A 21,529-nucleotide genomic window follows, 5' to 3' on the forward strand; every position below is an offset into this window, starting at 1 on the left:
ATTTGTAAGCAAGAAAATGAGAAGCAAGGGAAAAGAGGTAATGGATGTAAAGTGATTTCTGAAATCATCCCTGCTGAAATGAAGGGGTGTCTAAATTAGGATGGTATGGGTGAAGAAAGAGATGCAAATAAAATTAGATAAATAAAAATACACAGTATGAACTTCAGCGCATTCACATATTATATTCTATTAGTTACTGATAGAGTCTTAAAGATGAGACAGCAGATTGTTTTCATTATAGAAATTAATTTCATCCCTGAAAATATAGATATTGTAGTACATCCAAAATCATGATCACAATTATACCATCACTGTGATAGAAAAGATAGCATGATATAATCAGTGACTGGCCCATGGTCAGCACAAGTTATGTACTTCACAAGTGGTATTCTATAGGGTCATTTTTGCGCTGCTGTCCTTAAGCCATGTCTCTATTTCCTGACACCAAGATTCCACCCTATAATTTCAAATGCATGTTTAGATGTTGCTTATCTGTCCCCATAGAGACAGAATAATTTCCTGGTCATTACTGCAGCACATCAGCATGGTTACAAAGTTCTTGGAAGACATGATATCTGTTTTCCTTAGTAATTTCATTATCTTTCTCTTCTGAAGCTACAATCACAAATTATTTTCAGTCATGCTAAGTCCTCGGAGAGGGCAATGACACCACGCTCCAGTACTCTTGCCTGGAAAATCCTATGGTCGGAGGACCCAGGTAGGCTGCAGTCCATGGGGTCGCTAAGAGTCGGACACGACTCAGCGACTTCACTTTTACTTTTCACTTTCATGCATTGGAGAAGAAAATGGCAACCCACTCCAGTGTTCTTGCCTGGAGAATCCCAGGGATGTGGGGGCCTGTTGGGCTGCCGTCTATGGGGTCGCCTAGAGTCAAACACAACTGAAGTGACTTACCTAACCTTACCTTACCTTATGCTAAGCCCCTTCTAACAACTTTGTCTCAACTATTTCTTGCGGTTGGAAGGAACTACTGTTTGCCCTCCTACAAAGGAGAGTACAGATATCTTCAATGTGTTTTGGGTCTACCCTCTTTATGTATCTTTCACAACAGCTGAAACATAGAGCCTGAATATGACACATTTTAAGTGCTTACTGAATTATCAATAAAGAAATGTAATAACCAATCAAATGCTCTACACATTACTCAACAACATTCTATAACCTGCACTACTATCATAATTCACCTTTCCTATTGACTGAGAAAATTTTCCAAGTTGATAAGTATTTATTTTATTTACATGAATGTAAGAATTCTCAGGAGGCATGTATTCCGATGTTTGGAAGAATATTCCACGTTTTGATGTGACTTTTTGTGTGTGTGTCATTTTGTTGTGTCAATCAAAGTCTTTGGCATAGTCAAATAAGAGTAGCTGCTTTCCTGGAGTTCTCTTGCCTTTTGGAGGACCCAACGGGTGTTGACAATTGAATCTCGGGTTCCTCTGCCCTTTATAAATCCAGCTTGAACATCTGGGAGCTCATGGTTCACATTCTGTTGAAGCCTGGCTTGGGGAATTCTGAGCAGTTCTGGGCAAGTGTGTCAGATGTGTGCAATGAAGTGGTAGTTTGGACATTCTTTGGATTGCCTTTCTTTGTGGTTGGAATGAAAACTGACCATTTCCAGTCCTCTGGCCACTGCTGAGTCTCCCAAATTTGCTGGCATTTGGAGGACAGCACATTCATATCATCATCTTTTAGAATTTGAAATATCTCAACTGAATTCCATCACCTCCACGAGCTTTGTTTGTACTTATGCTTCCTAAGTCCCACTAGACTTCACATTCCAGGACATCGGGTCCTCAGGTGAACAATCACACCATCGTGCTTAACTGGGTCATGAGGATCTTTTGTGCACATTTCATCCATGTATTCTTCCCACCTCTTCTTAATAGTTTCTGTTTTGGCTACATCCATACCATTTCTGTCCTTTATTGTGCCCATGATTGCATGACATTTTCCCTTGGTATCTGTGATTTTCTTGAAGAGATCAGTAGACTTTCCAATTCTATTGATTTGCTTTATTTATTGACATTGATAACTGAGGGTGGTTTTACCTCTCCTTGCAATTCTTTGGGGATCTTCATCCAAATGTGTATAATTTTCTTTTCTTTTCTTTTTATGTGCTATCCAGATTTATTATTATATAAATACAGATTGAGAGGAAGCAGTTAACACTTATTTTCTATTTTAACACATGTTCCAAATTGATTAAAACAATGAATCAAAATATTTTGCATTTTAAAATAAAATAAAAACATTTATAGGTGTTGCAAAATTGTCCTTTAACACGGCTGGCAGGAAGAATGATGAAAACGTTCCCGAAATAGTGTCAATAGTTACACAACACTGTGAATGTTCATTTTTCCCTCTAAGGTTTGCTTTATTTTATTTTATTTTTTAATTTTACAATATCATATTAGTTTTGCCATATATCAAAATGAATCTTCCACAGGTATACATGTGTTCCCCATCCTGAAACCTCCTCCCTCCTCCATCCCCATACCATCCCTCTGGGTCATCCCAGTGCACCAGCCCCAAGCATCCAGTATTGTGCATGGAACCTGGACTGGTGACTCATTTCATATATGATATTATACATGTTTCAATGCCATTCTCCCAAATCATCCCACCCTCTCCCTCTCCCACAGAGTCCAAAAGACAGTTATATACATCTGTGTCTCTTTTGCTGTCTCCTCTCAGTGAACTCCGGGAATTGGTGATGGACAGAGAGGCCTGCCATGCTGCAATTCATGGGGTCACAAAGAGTCGGACACGACTGAGTGACTGATCTGATCTGATCTGATACAGGGTTATTGTTTTCTTTTTCCCCTTTTTGTTTAGCTTCGTTCCTCTTCTCAGCTCTTTGTGAGGCCTCGTAACTTTACCATTTTTCATTTCTTTTTCATGTGGATGGTCTTGATCACTTTTTCCTATACGATATCACTAACCTCCATCCATAGGTCTTCAGGCACTCCTCTGTCAGATAGAATCCCCTGCATCTATTTATCAATTCCACTGTCTAATCATAAGGGTTTTAATTTTACATGTGTAAAATATATTATTCCCTATTTCTTATAGGGAAATCTTCACCCAGATTTTTATCAAAGAAATACAGAAAACTCTATATGGTATTCAGGATATACATGAAATATAGCTGTTTGATGTTTGCAGTTTAGCTCAGATCTTAATTTCTGAATGACGGGAAATTCTCTTTCATGTGTACAAATCTGGAAAATGTTTCACATGTGAACAATTGAGAATTCATATTTCATATGAGAACATGTCTCCCCAGATTGGCAAATGGGAAATACACAGAATTCCGAATCTCATATCAGAATACCTTCCAAACATTCTTGATGAAAATATAGAGAATTTCAGAGCCAAGCATGAAAATCTGTGGGAAAATTCTATATTTCTTGTAGGAAAATTAACACAGGTTTTTCAAATGTTAAATAGACAGTATTCAATATTTCATGAAGGAAAGACCTCACAAATATTTTCAAATGACAAATATGAAAAAATTCATGTTTCATGTGACCATGTGTGGATATGTGAAACAGACATTTTTGTATTTCCTGTCAAAGAATCTGCATCCATATTTTCATAACTCTAATGTAAAAAAATTCCACATTTTCTGCAGAATATTTCGTGTCCGTACATTCATGTATGATGTACAGAGAATTCGTACTTTATGTTGGAAAATCTTTCTCCAGATTTGTATATGTGAATAATGGAGAATTTCATGTTTCACACCCTGAAATCTTTATCTAGATTTTCATATGTGAAACTGAGAATTTCATCTTTTATGTAGGACTATCTCATTTCAGATGTCTATATTTGAAACAGATAATACTTTCATCAAGAGGCACCTTAATTATTATATTTCTTCTGTCATTTTGGTGTTGTCACTGGGATAACTAAGGTTATTCATATCTCCCACATAAATTCGGTTTCTAACTTGAGATTCATCTAGATTTTTATTTTTTCATGGTGTTCTCTGCACAGACATTAAATAATCAGGACAACAATATATAGCTTTGACTTGTTCCTTTCCCAATTTTGAATTAGTTCATTGTCCCCTGTCCAATTCTAACTGCTGCACCTTTATTAGCATACACGATTCCCAGGAGACATATAAGGTATTCTTGTATTCTTATCTCTAAGAATTTTACAAAATTATGTTTCTTTCTTTCTTTCTTTCTTTCTTTCTTTCTGTTTGGTTTGTGTGTGATCCACAGTGTCCAAGTCATTAGCAGAGACAGTTAAGCAGATATAGATGATTGTATGCTATCTCCTTGCTTATTCTGTGATACAAACATCAATTCATGTGTACCTCTTATAATTAAATAACTAACTACACATTCCTGTTTGGTTTTTTTTTTTCAATTTTATTTTTTGGTCATTGCTGTCGTTTTCTCTCTTTTTTCAAGTAGTCAAGTACCAACTGGTAATTTCCTATGAACTTGCCATCTTATTATACAATAATTAAATTATGCCCATGGAAGTCTCACCTTTGATATCTACTGAATGGAATTGCGCTTTGAGATCTGAAGTTAGACATTTGTACACTGGGAAAATGTCAGGAACGTTCAAAAAATAGCTAGAGATATTCAAGTGCTGCCTTTTTGAGCCCAATTTTGCTATTATATTTTATGTGGAAAGTTCTGCATTTCTTCATGCTGATGACAATTCCTCATTAAGAGAAATTTCCAAGGGGGAAAGAAAAAAAGACAACACAATATGCTTGATTGCATATTGAAAGTCAAAGTAGTACCAGTTACGTGTGTACATAAGCAATGTCCCATCAAACAGATTGATTCATGGCAACTAATGTTTCATGTTTTTCTGTCAAGGAAAAAATAATAATTGAGCTTTCCAGGAAAAACTGAGAAGTTCCAAGAAGGCAGAAATGTAGGCAGATGTGAAATGCAACTCTCTCAATAAATGGATCACAAATAATACTTCTGCAAGGACAATAGTTCTCCCACAGCATCAAACAGCAGAAGACCCTGCTCACCAGAGTGTCCCATGTGGGTTCCAGACATACCTGAGTGAAAAGGAATTAAGAAGGGATTTAGAGGGATCCTGGGAGAGGACTGCTGTTGACTATGTGGAAATGGCCTGACGGAGCAGGTACGAGTCGTTGTGTAGCAGGGAATACCTTTTGAGAATTCCCAAACTGCCAAAGCGACTGTACTGTGTCACACTCAGGAGGCAGAGATACCTTGGTAGCGCCTCACCTTCCCACCTGTTAACACCTACTATAAGGCAATAGAGAAAGACCACAGAAGTACCGCTCATGCTCCTGCAAACACAGGCTAGAAAAGGATCCCATTCAGGCAAAACCTCTTCTGCCTATGGCTGCTGGCTCCTATTCATAACTAGCACCACCATGTTTCCAGAATTCCAAGCAGCTGTACCACCTTCTGTGCTCATCATGGCAGACCCCAGTGCACCACAAGTGTCTCAAGTCAGACACATTTGGTGACCACATGTGAGGAAGGATGAAATTTACACCTGAGGCCCAGGGACAGAGCCATTAAGCAAGAGGATTATGAATCTTCCATCCAGTTGTGCATGCTGCAGATTAAATACACAGGATTAATGATGCAGACCCTGTGTCTACGGATTACATCCAAAGCTGAGAAGAGGTAAAAAAAAAAAAAAAAAAAATGCCCAGGCTCAGGCAGCTATAAGAACGCACAGGAATTATAGCAGTTTTGAGTCTGAGGTGCCCTTAGAGATATCCAGAATCCAGTTCTCTCCATCTTTGGAGAACTTCCCAAAGAGGTGTAATTGTCCTCTGGCCCATGTTGAGCACTAGGACACTCACAGATGAGACACAAGAAAATATGTATTATTCTTTTGATGCATTGAATTGTTGTGTTGTTTGTGCACTATTTTTCTCAGTTGTATGCTTCTTTGTTACTACACATTGATTTGATCTTGAAGATTATTTCAACTATATTTTTATTTTTTGTATAGCTATTTCTACTTTTACTTTGGTTTCCTATTTTCTGTGCCTTTAGTTGCTGTTTCATCACTTCATTCTTTAACATGGGTATGCATTTCTATATTAACTGTGGTTTTCTGTTATTCTGTGGGGGCTGTCCTGATCTCCTTGTCAGATTTGCTTTCTTTATTTTCAGTTGGCACTCTCTCTGGTGGTGTTTTTTGCCTTGAGATTTACTTGATTGGCTCTCATTATGAATCTGTTGTCTTCTCTGTAGTGTTTATTGCTTGTGGCACCTTTTATTTATTTATTTACCATTTATCTATGTTACTTTTTTAATCTCCTCAATCTATCACTATGGTATTGTAGTTCTCTGGGCATAAGTTGGGCCTGATATTTTCTGCTGTCATCATCTGAGAGGGTAACAGGCAGGAAGCCCGGGGTCTCCAAATGAAGGATTTGGCCTGAAAGTATCAGACATTTTTATCTCTCTTAAGTAGCAGGAGGAAACAAACTAGCAATATTTTTTTTTTTCTGTCTTTATACAAATTTAAAAGGAGGTTTCTCTTAAAATGTTATATTGCCAGAATGACACCTGGTTTCATCTGAAGTTAACTATTCTCAAACCTTGAGATAACCAATGCATTTTTCTTATGGAAATGTTTGTCTTAAACTATGCTAATGTACTATGCTTTTACCACAAACTCTGTTCTTAAGTCAGTTCCTCCTAATGGCTCAGAACCTACTTGACAAACCAGTATGTCATACTTAGATAGTATTTCCCTAATCTATGTAAATGAATCATTTGTATGGTAATCTATCCCTCTTCAAGACAATCATTTTATGGCCCAGGATGAATCATCTGATGCCAAGATTATCCCAAAATGCATCTTATGTGTGAGGGGGCCTGGTACCACTCTGAGTTTTAAAACATTCCTTTCTTTCATTAACAGACTACTAGTGACTATATAACATCCAGCTGAAGACTAGCAGGAGGGTACTCTTTCTGCCCCATTCTGATGCCTATATGAGAAGTTTTCTCTATCTCATTGATATTTTAATAAAATTTTATTATACAAAGCTCTGAGTGATCCAGCCTTATCTCTGGCCCCAGATTGAATTCCTCTCCTCTGGAGGCCAAGAATCCCAGCTCTTTGCATTCCATTACAACCTTTCACACTGAGACCAGGATCATGGGACACTAGAGAATTCCTGTCTACACTGATTATTCACTGGTGACAGTCTCGTTGAAGGCCTCTTTCTTAATCTCAGATGTACTGCACCCAACTGCCTACACAACCCAGGGCTGATGCCTCACAGTACACAACAAGCAAGACAGAAAAACGCAACCAATCTTCAGCAAATAGACTGCCTAATGTCAGACTAATTCTATAGACATCTACAAATGACATGAACAGATATGGTACCACCATTAGAGACGGAAGACTCAACTGCAGATTCAAGAACATAGTTGTCAGTCTCTCCAACTGCAAAGCCCACACTAGACACTCAACTAATTTTATCAACTTGGAGTGGAGACGAGGAGCAATAACTATTACGCAGAAGTTTGGGAAGAAATGATGAGGAACGCAGTAGGGAAATGTGAAGTCAGAGAAATATGTTGTAGGCAAAGGAATGTGGTAAAAACTCAAAACATAGTGAAAGAAAAAGTGGGCAGGCTCCCTGAAAATAACTTGGATGCTGTGGTAGTAAAGGTGATAAAACATTATAGGAATGGAGAAAAGATGAGAAACATCTCTGGAAGGACTAGAAAAATGAATAAGTAACAAACAATTAACAACACACACAAAAAATGACTTTGGCCTCCTATATGCTAATACACACTGTTGTACAGCAGAAGCCAACACAACACTGGAAAGAAACTATCCTCCAATTTAGAAATAAAGTTTAAAATGAAACACAAGTGTTCAAAGGCACACGAGACCAGACAAAGTTAATTGATACGTATAGTACATTTCACTGAAGCAGAGCAGAATACACATTTTTTCTAAAGTGAAAATAAAATATCTTCAAGATATATCACAAAATGGATCTCAAATCAAGCCTTGATAAATTTGAGATAGTGGTAATGGTATCAATCTTTTTTTTTTTAACCACAACGTTATCATTTACATAGCAGAATTTGCGGGTGAGGACTGTGAGAAACATGAATCCATGTAGATGAATAAATACAACTGTACATGGCCAAGAGATCACTCATGAAATGTGAGAGAAAATGAAAGAAAAATCTTAGAAGAAAATAATATTAAAAACATGATTATCCAAAAGTTATGGAGCATGCTAAAGCAGTAAAAGAGTGAAGTTGATAAATTCTACACATCTCAAGTAATCACTTAACCTACAATCTAAAGCATTTAGAGAAAGAAGAAAAATCAGGCAAAATTCCCCAAAGTGAATAGAAGGGGAAAAAATGATAAAAATCAAAGCAGAAATTAAAAAAAAGAAATGATAAAAAAAAAAAAAATAGCCAAAATCAGTATCACTAAAAAGGGTCTCTTGGAGAGGAGAAGTAAAATAGACAAATCATGATACAGACTTATCAAGACAAAGAGGACAACAAATCAATCAATTTGACATGATAAAGGATGACATTATGACTGATATAACAGAAATAACAAAGAGTCATAAGGGACTACAGCAAACAACTATAAGTCAATAAAATTTAGAATTTGAGCCATGGACAAATACTAAGAAATTCAGCTAAAAAAAAAAAAAAAAAAAACCCAGAAAATATGAACAGAGCAATTACAAGCACTAAGATTGAAACTGTGATGAAAAAATTTCCAGTTGGCAAACTTAAACTCCAGATGGCTTCACATGGAAATTTTATGAACCAGTCAGAGAACTGCTGGCACATGCACTTCTGAAACGCTTCCAAAACTCTAGAGTGGAAGGAAAACCCGGAAGTCATCTTACAAGTTCACCATCACCCTGATACCAACCCCGAGATAACACAGAAAAAGAAAGTTAGAGACTAATATCTCATAGATGAACAGAGGCAAACATCCTTACCAAAATATGAGCAAAAAATTCCACCAATACCGTAAAAGGATTGGACACCATAATTAAGTGTGGGGTTTATTCAAGATATGGAAACATTCTTCAATAGTTGCATATCAATGTATAGTCAAGGTTTAAAACCATATGATTACCTCAATAGTTGGTGAAAGTTTTTGAAATAATTCAACAAGTGTTTGTGACAGAAGCTCTTCAAAAACTGAACATAGAAAAAACGACCTCAACTTAACAAAGGCACACAGATCAAAAGTACAACAACATATCACCTCACACCATTCCAAATGGCCATCATTTAAAAAAAAAAAACAACAACAGGGGAATGCCCTGTTGGTCCAGTGGCTAAGACACCATGATCCCTATGCAGGGGTCCCAGGTTTGATCCCTGGTCATGGAATTGAATTCCACACAGAGCGATTGAGGTTTGTGGGAACCAAATAAAGAAGTAATAAATATATGTGTGTGCATATTAATGCATTTAAGTGGAATCCAGAAAACAGATGCTGAATAAACCATTTGGAGTGTAGGAAGAGATGCAGTCATGGAAAACAGACTTGTGGACACAGTGCAGGAAGGACATACCAAGTATGTAGTAGATAGCTATTGCTATGCAGTGTTCTAGTGGAATTGGTTTTGGAGTAGGAGAGGAGGCCCAAGTGGGAGATCGGAGGACTGCTCAAAAGGGAGGCTCACCTGTATTTACTAATAACTGATTTATTTTGCTGGGCAGCAGACACTAACACAACATTGTAAGGAAAGAAAATCAGTCTTTGTCTAATTTGTGCTAGTGACAAGTAAAGCATCACTGCATGTCAATTAAAATGTGTACCCAGGATGGCTTTAGTATGTATAGGCAAAGAAAAAGCAAAAAAAAAAAAAAAAAAAGACAAACTTAAATGCAGAGCTATGTTGGGCAGAATAAATTCAGACTCTATACTTGTGTCCCTTCACTTCCCTAATTTTCCATTGTTTCTAAAGGTAAAGAACGGCTTTCTAAAAGTAAAGTAAACATATATGGTTATATATTTTCATAAACTGATGTCACCGGTTTATGAAACCATGAATCCCCTCAAGTTTAATTTTATTTTTTAAATTTAATTTTATTTTTTAACTTTACAATATTGTATTGGTTTTGCCAAATATCAAAATGAATCCGCCACAGGTATACATGTATTCCCCATCCTGAACCCTCCTCCCACCTCCCTCCCCATACCATCCCTCTGGGTCGTCCCAGTGCACCAGCCTCAAGTAATAGCTGACCTTTGACTTTCAAAACTTTGGGAAGTAGGAATTAGTCAACATAGGTTAACAGTGAGGTGCTGCACAAGAATCCCTTATATTGCAGTTCTAGAATGTGTGCTACCTAATGGGAAAAATGCATAGTTCAAAAGTGGAGAATTATGTTTTCTTCATCAAGCCTTTCATTCTAAGAAGGATTTAATCATTAGAAGCGACTTCTCAAGTATCGCAAAAAGACTGCTCTAACGAAGGATAGGAGGATCCAAGTTTTACAGAAATTTTGGTACAATGATCAGGTATGGAGAATGTCTGAATATTATGGTTAACGAAAGAAAAACTGGACACCTCAAGTGAATGGATTTAGATATTTTCTACCTATGGTACATGCAAGAATCTGGGCTCCTTGAAATAATTCCTTTGATAATCACCTTAACTAGGGCTAGTATCTATTCTTTCTGTCTCAAATCAGTTCTTCAGGCCACACTAGCTTCAAGTGCAGTAACTAAGGACTTGATAGTGGGCAAACTGATTTCATCAAGAGTTCCCCCAGGTTTTACGTTTATGGATAGATTCAAGGGCTTATGACTTGATGCCTGCAGCATCATTTGTTTACTGATATGGCTGGCAAATTTCTTGGTTCACAGTGTGCTCTATTCTCTACAACCTCAGAAAGATACTGTCTCTAGAAAGATTCTTACACTCTCAAAGAAGTTGACTGTGGGCTTCTGCCTGAACAGGACATCAGTTCAGTTCAGTTCAATTCAGTCGCTCAGTCATGTCCAACTCTTTGCGACCCCATGAATCGCAGCACGCCAGGCCTCCCTGTCCATCACCATCTCTCACGTTCATCGAGTCAGTGATGCCATCCAGCCATCTTATCATCTGTCACCCCATTCTCCTCCTGCCTCCAATTACTCCCAGCATCAGAGTCAGAGGACCTAAAGTAATGTGAAAATACCTAATACAGGTTTAGTATAAATCCCAAAAAGACAGGAGACTGAAAGCAAACTATAAATCTGAGGAACATGACCCAAAACACTTCAAGATCAAAGAAGGGTTAAAAAAAAAAAAAAAAAAAAAAAAATATATATATATATATATATATATATATATATATATATATATATATATATATGTATTTAAAATTATGTACCTACACTGATATGTTCAAATAGGCATATAAACACATACTGTGTATGTGTGTGTGTATGTGTGTATATATGTCATATTTTCAATTGTACCTGAACTTTCTTTGGAATATTCTCAAAAATATGCTTCACATTAAGGCATAAAACAAGTCTTAGTATTTTACATAATACCAAGTATATTCTCTGAAAACCAAGATGTGAAGCTAAAATTTAAAAATGGGATATGTGTTTGCAAATTTGTCAATGTCTGAAAAATTATACAAGATATTCTTAAAGAACCAATATTTCAAAGGGTAAGTCACAAGGGAAATTATATAATTCTCTGACATGAATGTAAGTGAAACCACTTTTAGCAAATCATTAGATCCTGCGAAAGGACATACCTGCAGTTATATACCTCCTGCAAAATATATACTGCTACCTGTAGACAGCAAAATTATATACCCAAACTTTCAACATATACATATGCATGTATATGTGTAGCCATATATAAGCTAATGGTTGCCCAGGTAGTATTAGTACTAAGGAACCTGTCTTCTAACATAGAGGTCATAAGACATGCAGGTTCGATCTGAGTTGGGAAGATCTCCTGGAACTAAGGATGGCAACCCATTCCTACTTTTTCACCTTGAGAATCCCATGCATTGAGGATACATTATGGTGACAGTCTGTGTGATACAGAGTGTCAGACAGGAATGTAGTGACGTAACACATGAAATATCACTTGAACGGGTATGTATGTATGTATTACACTTGTTCCTTTCATATATTACCAATGACATGCTCAACAACAACAACAAAACAGTTAATTTACTCATTTCATTTCAGTCACAGGCCCGTGTCCGAATCTTTGTCACCCCATGAATCGCACCACACCGGGCCTCCCTGTTCATTATTAACTCCTGGAGTTCAGGCAAACATATGTTCATCGAGACGATGATGCCATCCAGCCATCTCATCCTCTGTCATTCCCTTCTCCTCCTGATCCAAATCCCTCCCATCATCAGAGATTTTTATGTGTCAACTCTATGAGTGAGGTGGCCAAAATACTGGAATTTCAGCTTTAGCATCAGTCTTTCCAAAGAACACCCAAGACTGGTCTCCTTAAGGATGGACTGGTGGGATCTGCTTGCAGTCCAAGGGACTCTCAAGAGTCTCCTCCAACACCACAGTTCAAAAGCATCAATTTTTTGGTACTCAGCTTTCTTCACAGTCCAACTCTCATATCAATATATGACCACTGGAGAAAACATAGCCTTGACTAGATGGACTTTCGTTGGCAAAGTAATGTCTCTGCTTTTTAAAATGAGATCTAAGTTGGACATAACTTTCCCTCCAAGGAGTAAATGTCTTTTAATTTCATGGCTACAATCACCATCTGCAGTGATTCTGGAGCTCCAAAAATAAAGCCTGACATAGTTTCCACTGTTTCCCCATCTATTTCCCATGATGTGATGGGACCAGATGCCATGATCTTCGTTGCAGAATGTTGTGCTTTAAGCCCAGTTTTTCACTTTCCTGTTTCACTTTCATCAAGAGGCTTGACACTTCCTCTTCATTTTCTGCCATAAGTGTGGTGTTATCTGCATATCTGAGGTTATTGACATTTCTCCTGTCAATCTGGACTCCAGCTTCTGCTTCTTCCCGCCTAGAGTTTCTCATGATGTACTCTGCATTCATGTCAAATAAGCAGGGTGGCAATATACAACCTTGACGTCCTCCTCTTTCTATTTGGAACCCATCTGTTGTTCCATGTCCATTTCTAATTGTTGCTTCCTGACTTGCATATAGGTTTCTCCAGAGGCAGGTCAGGTGGTCTGGTATTTCCATCTCTTTCAGAATCTTCCACAGTTTCTAGTGATCCACACAATCCAAGCTTTGGCATAGTCAATAAAGCAGAAATAGGTGTGTTTTTTTGTTTGTTTGTTTTTAATTTTCTGGAACCTTCTTGCTTTTTCAATGATCCAAGATTGTTGGCATTTGGATCTCTGGTTCCTCTGCATTTTCTAAAACTAGTTTGAACATCTGGAAGTTCACGGTTCATGTATTAATGAAACCTGGCTTGGAGAACTTTGAGCATTACTTCACTAGAACGTGAGATGAGTGTAATTGTGTGGTAATCTGAGCATTATTGGGCACTGTGTTTCTTTGGGGTTGGAATGAAAACCGATCTTTTTCAGTCCCATGGCCACTGCTATGTTTTCCAATTTGCTGGCATATTGAGTTCAGCACTTTCACAGCATCATCTTTCAGGATGTGTAATAGCTCAGCTAGAATTCAATAACCTCCACTAGCTTTATTCGGAGTGATTCTTTCTATGGCCCATTTGACTTCACATTCCAGGATGTCTGGCTCTAGGTGAGCGATCACACCATCGTGAATATCTGGGTCTTGAAGATCTAATTTGTACAGTTCTAGTCTGTATTCCTGCCACTTTCCTTAATATTTTCTGAGTCTTTTAGGTCCGTAAAATTTCTGTCCTCTATAGAACCCATCTTTGCATGAAATGTTCCTTCAGTATCGCTAATTTTCTTGAGGGGATGGTCTTTCCCATTCTTTTGCTTTCCTCTATTTCTTTGCATTGATCGCTGAGGAAGGCTTTCTTATCTGTCTTTGCTACTCTTTAGAACACTGCATTCAGATGCTTATATCACTCCTTTTCTCCTTTCTTTTTCACTTCTCTTCTTTTCACAGCTATTTTTAAGGCCTCCACAGACACCTTTAAGGCCTCCACAGACACCACAGGCACCTCCACAGACACAGACATGGAAAAGAAATGAGGATAGTCGTGATACCTGTCTCCTGTACAATGTCACAAACCTCTGTCCATAGTTCATCATGCACTCTATCCGATCTAGTCCCTTAAATTTATTTCTCACTTCTACTATATAATCAAAAAGGATTGGATTTAGGTCATACCTCAAAAAGTTGACTTAAAGGCCAACATTCAGAAAACTAAGATCATGGCATCTGTTTCCATCACTTCATGGGAAATAGATGGGAAAACAGTGGAAACAGAGTCATACTTCATTTGGGGGGGGGCGGGGGAGGGTGCTGCAAAATCACCGCAGATGGTGATTGCAGCCATGAAATTAAAAGACGCTTACTCCTTGGAAGGAAAGTTATGGCCATCCTCGATAGCATATTCAAAACAGAAACATTACTTTGCCAACAAAGGACCGTCTAGTCAAGACTGTGGTTTTTCCAGTAGTTATGTATGGATGTGAGAGCTGTGCTGTGAAGAAAGCTTAGCGCCAAAGAATTGACACTTTTGAACTGTGGCATTGGAGAAGACTCCTGAGAGTCCCATAGACTGCAAGGAGTCCAATCAGTCCATTCTAAAGGAGATCAGACCTTGGTGTTCTTTGGAAGGAATGATGCTAAAGCTGAAACTCCAGTAATTTGGCCATCTCATTTGAGAGCTGACTCTGGAAACTACTGATGATGAGATAAATTGGGGGCACAAAGAAAAGGGGATGACAGAGGATGAGATGGCTGGATGGCATCACTGACTCAATGGATGTGAGTTTGAGTGAACTCCGGGAGTTTTTGATGGACAGGAAGGCCTGGTGTGCTGCAATCCATGGGGTCACAAAGAGTCGGACATGACTGAGCGACTGAACTGAATGCATGGAAAATTAAACAACACATTCTGAAGGGCTCGATGAGGCGAAGAATAACTCACACGGGAAATGGGAACATATTCTAAGGTGATTTAAAATGAAAACCCAATGTAGAAAGTCATCATATACAGCAGAAGAAGAACCCATATATATTTAAGTTTACATAAAAAGAAAGCTCTTCAATTCTGGGGAGAAGGTAATGCCTTCTTTAAAAGCTGAAAAAAAAATCTAATTTCACAGAAAGAAGAAAGAGGAAATGAACAAATATTAGTATGGTTTTAAGTTAATAGAAAAAGAATACAGAAAATTGAACATGAAACAAAGATAGTAAAAAGAATATTAGGTAAACTAAAAAACGAAAAGAGCAGATTTAGTTACTGAAATGAGAATGAATAAGATGCCATTGCTACTAAACATACTAAAAAAGGAGGAATTTGGGTATTTACAACAGGAATATCTGTCAACAAAAGTCTCAAACTATGTGAAGCAGTCAAATTGCTAGAATAACAGAGTGACTAAAACAATTTTATATACTGGGGGAAAAAAAAAACGAACAGATTAATAAAAAAAAGAAGAAGTTGAATTGGTTATCCCATTGTTTGTAAATAAGCCCTTAGGACCAGTTTCTTTTAAACCTGTACTATTCAGGTCGGTAGGTGCCCAATATGCTATTGCAGATGAGTGGAGAAAGAACTCCAGAAAGAATGAAGACATGGAGCCAATGCAAAAACAATACCCAGTTGTGCATGTGACTGGTGACAGAAGCAAGGTCCGATGCATCAAAGAGCAATATTGCACAGAAACCTGGAATATGGGGTCCATGAATGAAGGCAAATTGGAAGTTGTTAAACAGGAGATGGCAAGAGTGATCATCGACATTCTAGGAATCAGCAAATTAAAATGGACTGGAATGGGTGAATGTAACTCAGATGACCATGATATCTACTACTGTGGGCAGGAATCCCTTAGAAGAAATGGAGTAGCCATCATGGTCAACAAAAGAGTCCAAAATGCAGTACTTGGATGCAATCTCAAAAACGACAGAATGATTTCTGTTTGTCCAAGGCAAACCATTCAAAATCACAGTAACCCAAGCCTATGCACCAGCCAGAAATGCTGAAGAAGCTGAAGTTGAATGGTTCTATGAAGAACCACAAGACCTTTTAGAACTAACAACCGAAAAGAAATTATTTTCATTATAGGGGACTGGAATGCAAAAGTAGGAAGTCAAGAAACACCTGTGATAACAGGCAAATTTATCCTTTAATACAGAATAAAGCAGGGAAAAGGCTATCAGAGTTTGGTTTTCCCTACTTTCTTGAATTTAAGTCTGAATTAGGTAATAAGGAGTTCATGATCTGAGCCACAGTCAGCTCCTGATCTTGTTTTTGCTGACTGTATAGAGCTCCTCCATCTCTGACTGGAAAGAATAGAATCAATTTGATTTTGGTGTTGACCATCTGGTGATGTTCATGTTAGAGTCTTCACTTGTGTTGTTGAAAGAGGGTATTTGCTATGACCAGTGCATTCTCCTGGCCAAACTCTGTTAGCCTAGAAGTAGTTCTAGATATTTTAATTGCTGTTGTTCATTCATTGAGTCATGTCCAACCCTTTGTGACTGTAGCACAGCAGGCCTCCCTCTCTTTCAGTGTTTCCCATAGTTTGCTCAAACACATGTCCATTGAACTGGTGATGCCGTCCAAACATCTCATCCTCTAGCAGCACCTTCTCCTCCTGTCCTCAGTCTTTCCCAGTGTCATGGTGTTTTCCAGAGTTGGTTCTTTGAATTAGTTTAGCAAAATCCTCGACTTTCAGCTTCAGTATGAGTGCTTCAGATGTATATCCAGGGTTGGTTTCCTTGTGGATTGATTGGCGGGATCTGTTTGCAGTTCAAGGGACCCCTAAGAGTTTTCTCCAGCATCACTGTTTGAAGGCATCAGTTCTCGAGCTCTCAGCCTTCTTTAGATTCCAAATCTCACACCTTTACATGACTAATGGATAAACGATAGGGGCTTGTGACTGAGGAGACCTTTGTTAATAAGCTCATCTTTCTTCTTTTTAATACAAGGTCAAGGTTTTTCCATAGTTTTTTCTCCAAGAAGAAAGTGTCTCTTCATTTCATGCCTGCAGTCACCATTCACAGTGATTTTGGAGCCCAAGAAAATTAAGTTTATCACTTATTCCATGTTTTCCCCTTCTATTTGCCAAGTCGTGATGGGACCAGACACCTTGTGTTGTTCATTTGACTATTGAGTTCTCAGCGAGGTTTCTACACTCCTCATTCATCCTTATCAAGACCCTCTTTAGCTCCTCTTCACTTTCTCTTTTTACAGTGTTTCCATCTGTCTATCTAAGGTTGTTGAAGTTTATCCCAGAAACATTGATTCTAGTTTATTATCCACCCAGCCTGGCCTTTTAAATAGTATAGTCTGCATATATTTCACATAAGAAGACTGATAATATGCAGTCTTGTCACTCACCTTTCCCAGGTTTATACTGATCAATTTTTCCATGTCTTGTTCCAACTCTTACATCTTGAACGGCATACACATTTCTCATGTGACAGGTTAGAAGGTCCATGATTCCTGTCTCTTTCAAACTGTTCACAGTTTACTGTGATATACACAGTCAATATCTTTAGTGGAGTCACTGAAGCAGAAGTAAATGATTTTCTGAAATTCCTGGTTCCCTCTAGGATCCAATGAATGTTTCCAAATTGTTCTCTGGTTCATGTATTGTTTCCAAGTCGAGCTTTCCCCTTGAAAGTTCTTAGTTTATGTACTGCTGTAGAATTTTGAGTTTTACCCAGCTAACATGTGAAAGGAGCAACCGTGCATGCTTGTTTGAACATTCTTTGGCCTTACCTACCTTTGGTGTTAATGAAAACTGTCTTTTTCCAAACTCATGTCCACTGATGAGTTTTGCAAATCTGATGACATATGAACTCAGTGTCCCAGTTTAACCACATCATTAAGAGTTTAGCAGTTTCATGTTAATGACTGCTTAAAACTTTTGCTTAAACCATTTGATTTCTCCTTCATATCTGAATAAGATCCGTGTTGGTGTTGGTTTTGGCTTGTTCATAATTTTGAGAATGTTCTACCATGCTCTACTGGCCTGAAGAGTTTCTATTGAAAGTTCAGCTGCTATCTTTATGGGGATCCGACAGTATATTTATGTCTTTACTCTCGCTGCTCTTAATGTTTGTTTTTTTGTGTTTAAATCTTCAGTGTTTGGTTAAAATATTGTTGTGGGATATTTCACTTTGGGTTCATCCTGTTTGTTGGGACATGCTGAGTTGGGACTCAAGGAGCTATTTCCTTGCCCATTTAATGGAGGTTTTCAACTTTTATCTCTTGAAGAATTTTCTCAAGCACCCCGACACCTTTTTTTTTCTTTTTTCCTTTCCTTTCTTTCTTTCTTTCTTCTTCTTCTTCTTCTTCTTTTTTTTTTTTTTTGTGGTCTTTTCCATGTGGGTATCCTCACAGTATGGCATTTAATACTGTCTAAGAATTATCAGAGCTTTTAATGTTTTCCTTCTTTAAAAAAATATATATTTACACATGCCACTGTGTTTTCTTTATTCCCTCCTTTCTCAGTTCGGTTCAGTTCAGTCAGTTGTGTCTGACCCCATGAATCACAGCATTTCAGGCCTCCCTATCCATCACCAACTCCTGGAGTTCACTCAAACTCATGTCCATCGAGTCAGTGATGCCATCCAGCCATGTCATCCTCTGTTATCACCTACTCCTCCTGCCCCTAATCCCTCCCAGCATCAGAGTCTTTTCCAATGAGTCAACTCTTCGCACGAGGTGGCCAAAGTATTGGGATTTCAGCTTTAGCATCAGTCTTTTCAATGAACACCCAAGACTGATCTCCTTTAGAATGAACTGGTTGGATCTCATTGCAGTCCAAGGGAGTCTCAAGAGCCATTTGAACACCACAGTTCAAAAACATCGATTTTTTGGTGCTCAGCTTTGTTCACAGCCCAACTCTCACATCCATACATGACCACTTTAAAAACCATAGCCTTGACTAGTCGGACATTTGTTGGCAAAGTAATGTCTCTGCTTTTGAATATGTTATCTAGGTGGTGCACAATTTTCCTTCCAAGGAGTAAGCATCTTTTAATTTCATGGCTGCAAATCACCAACTGTATTGATTTTGCAGCCCTCCAAAAAATAAAGTCTGACACTTTTCCCACTATTTCCCCATGTATTTTCCATCTCATTAGAACTGATTATGGATGAAACTGGAACCTATTATACAGAGTGAAGTAAGCCAGAAAGAAAAACACCAATACAGTATACTAACGCATATATATGGAATTTAGAAAGATGGTAACAATAACCCTGTGTACGAGACAGCAAAAGAGACACAGATGTATAGAACAGTCTTTTGGACTCTGTGGGAGAGAGAGTGGGTGGGATGATTTGGGAGAATGGCATTGAAACCTGTATAATATCATGTATGAAACGAGTCGCCAGTCCAGGTTCGATGCATGGTACTGGATGCTTGGGGCTGGTGCACTGGGACGACCCAGAGGGAGGGTAGGGGAGGAAGGAGGGAGGAGGGTTCAGGATGGGGGACTCAGGTATACCTGTGGTGGATTCATTTTGATATTTGGCAAAACTAATACAATATTGTAAAGTTTAAAAAAAATAAATAAAGCTCAACATTCAGAAAACTGAGGAAAAAAATGTACTTTTTAATGGCTGAGTAATACTCCATTGTGTATATGTACCACAGCTTTCTTATCCATTCATCTGCTGATGGGCATCTAGGTTGTTTCTGTGTCCTGGCTATTATAAACAGTGTTGCTATGAACATTGGGGTACACGTGTCTCTTTCAATTCTGGTTTCCTCGGTGTGTATGCCTAGCAGCGGGATTGTTGGATCATAAGGCAGTTCTATTTCCAGCTTTTTAAGGAATCTCCACACTGTTCTCCACAGTGGCTGTACTAGTTTGCATTCCCACCAACAGTGTAAGGGGGTTCCCTTTTCTCTACACCCTCTCCAGCATTTATTGCTTGTAGACTTTTGGATCACAGCCATTCTGACTGGCATGAAATGGTACCTCATTATGGTTTTGATTTGCATTTTTCAGATAATGAGTGATGTTGAGCATCTTTTCATGTGTTTGTTAGCCATTTGTACGTCTTCTTTGGAGAAATGTCTATTTAATTCTTTGGCCCATTTTTTGATTGGGCCATGTATTTTTCTGGAATTAGCTGTAGGAGTTGCTTGTATATTTTTGAGATTAGTTGTTTGTCAGTTGCTTCATTTGCTATTATTTTCTCCCATTCTGAAGGCTGTCTTTTCACCTTGCTTATAGTTTCCTTTGTTGTGCAGAATATTTTAAGTTTAATTAGGCCCCTCAAAATGGATTAAAGATCTAAATGTAAGACCAGAAACTATAAAACTCCTAGCGGAGAACATAGGCAAAACATTCTCCGACATACATCACAGCAGGATCCTCTATGACCCACCTCCCAGAATATTGGAAATAAAAGCAAAAATAAGCAAATGGGACCTTATTAAACTTAAAAGCTTCATTTGGTTTAGATCGCAGTGGTTTGGGTCCCCTTTCTGCAGGCCGCAGCATTTTGGATCCAGTTTGTGGTGGAATCTGATCTTTGTGGGTGGGACTGAACCTGTAAGTTTTCAAGCTTTAATGTTTGGGATATTGTGTGCCTGTGGTCTGTCAGGTGGTGCTGGATCACTTCTCTATGAAATGCAGTGAATTGTCCTGTAATGTGCATTGTGGTGTCTGTGGGTTTGGTACGGCTTCAGGTAGTACCTTTTATAATGTTCATTTTTGTGTTGCTGCTTTGCTGGAGAATAGGTGTGAGTTGTCTTGCACTGAAATTGCTGGTTTCAGCTTGGGGCTTCATTTCCTTGTAAGCATGGAACCTTTTGACTTTGCTTCTTTTTTAAAGTTCATTGGAGTCAGGAGTTCAACAATGATCTAAAGCTCTGGATTAACTTCATGGCTTCTGCGTTTTGGTGCTGAGTTACAGTCACATTAAGAATTCTGCATCCTCAGAACAGAGGAGAAAACCCAAGGTTGATGGTGAAGCAATTTTCCATAATCAAAAACAGTTAAAGGAATTGACAGAATTATATGGATCAGAGCAAACTGAGGAGGGAGATAAAGGTTTCTAGGAGGAGTAAAGGGAGAGTAAAAAGGCGAGAGTGCAATCAACTAGGAATTAAATTAATAAGTGAAAATAGATTCTAAATACAGAATTCCTAAAGGATAAACATTTATTAATAAAAAGTTTCAAAATCAAAGATTAAGAACCTAGAATAGGATTTAAACTCCTATGATTACTGGAGAAAATTTAGAAGTCAAAATAATTATCAAACATTTATATTGTGGTATATAGAAATGAAATTAAAGGGAATGATAAGGAACAAAAGAGTGTTTAATTAAAAAACATGAAAACAGTAAAGAATAATCTAACAATTTCTCTAGAGAAATTGTTGTGAGTTTAGTGGTGCCAGATCAG

At 38.0% G+C, this 21,529-nt stretch overlaps 1 pseudogene; it reads left to right on the forward strand.

The window, feature by feature from the left end:
- The first annotated feature begins 701 nt into the window (after positions 1-701).
- The window catches only part of LOC132344457 (testis-specific Y-encoded protein 1-like), a 75,258-nt pseudogene continuing 54,430 nt past the window's right edge, over positions 702-21,529 (forward strand).

The sequence above is a fragment of the Bos taurus genome, chromosome Y (genome assembly GCF_002263795.3).
Source record: "Bos taurus isolate L1 Dominette 01449 registration number 42190680 breed Hereford chromosome Y, ARS-UCD2.0, whole genome shotgun sequence".
Lineage (NCBI taxonomy): Eukaryota > Metazoa > Chordata > Mammalia > Artiodactyla > Bovidae > Bos > Bos taurus.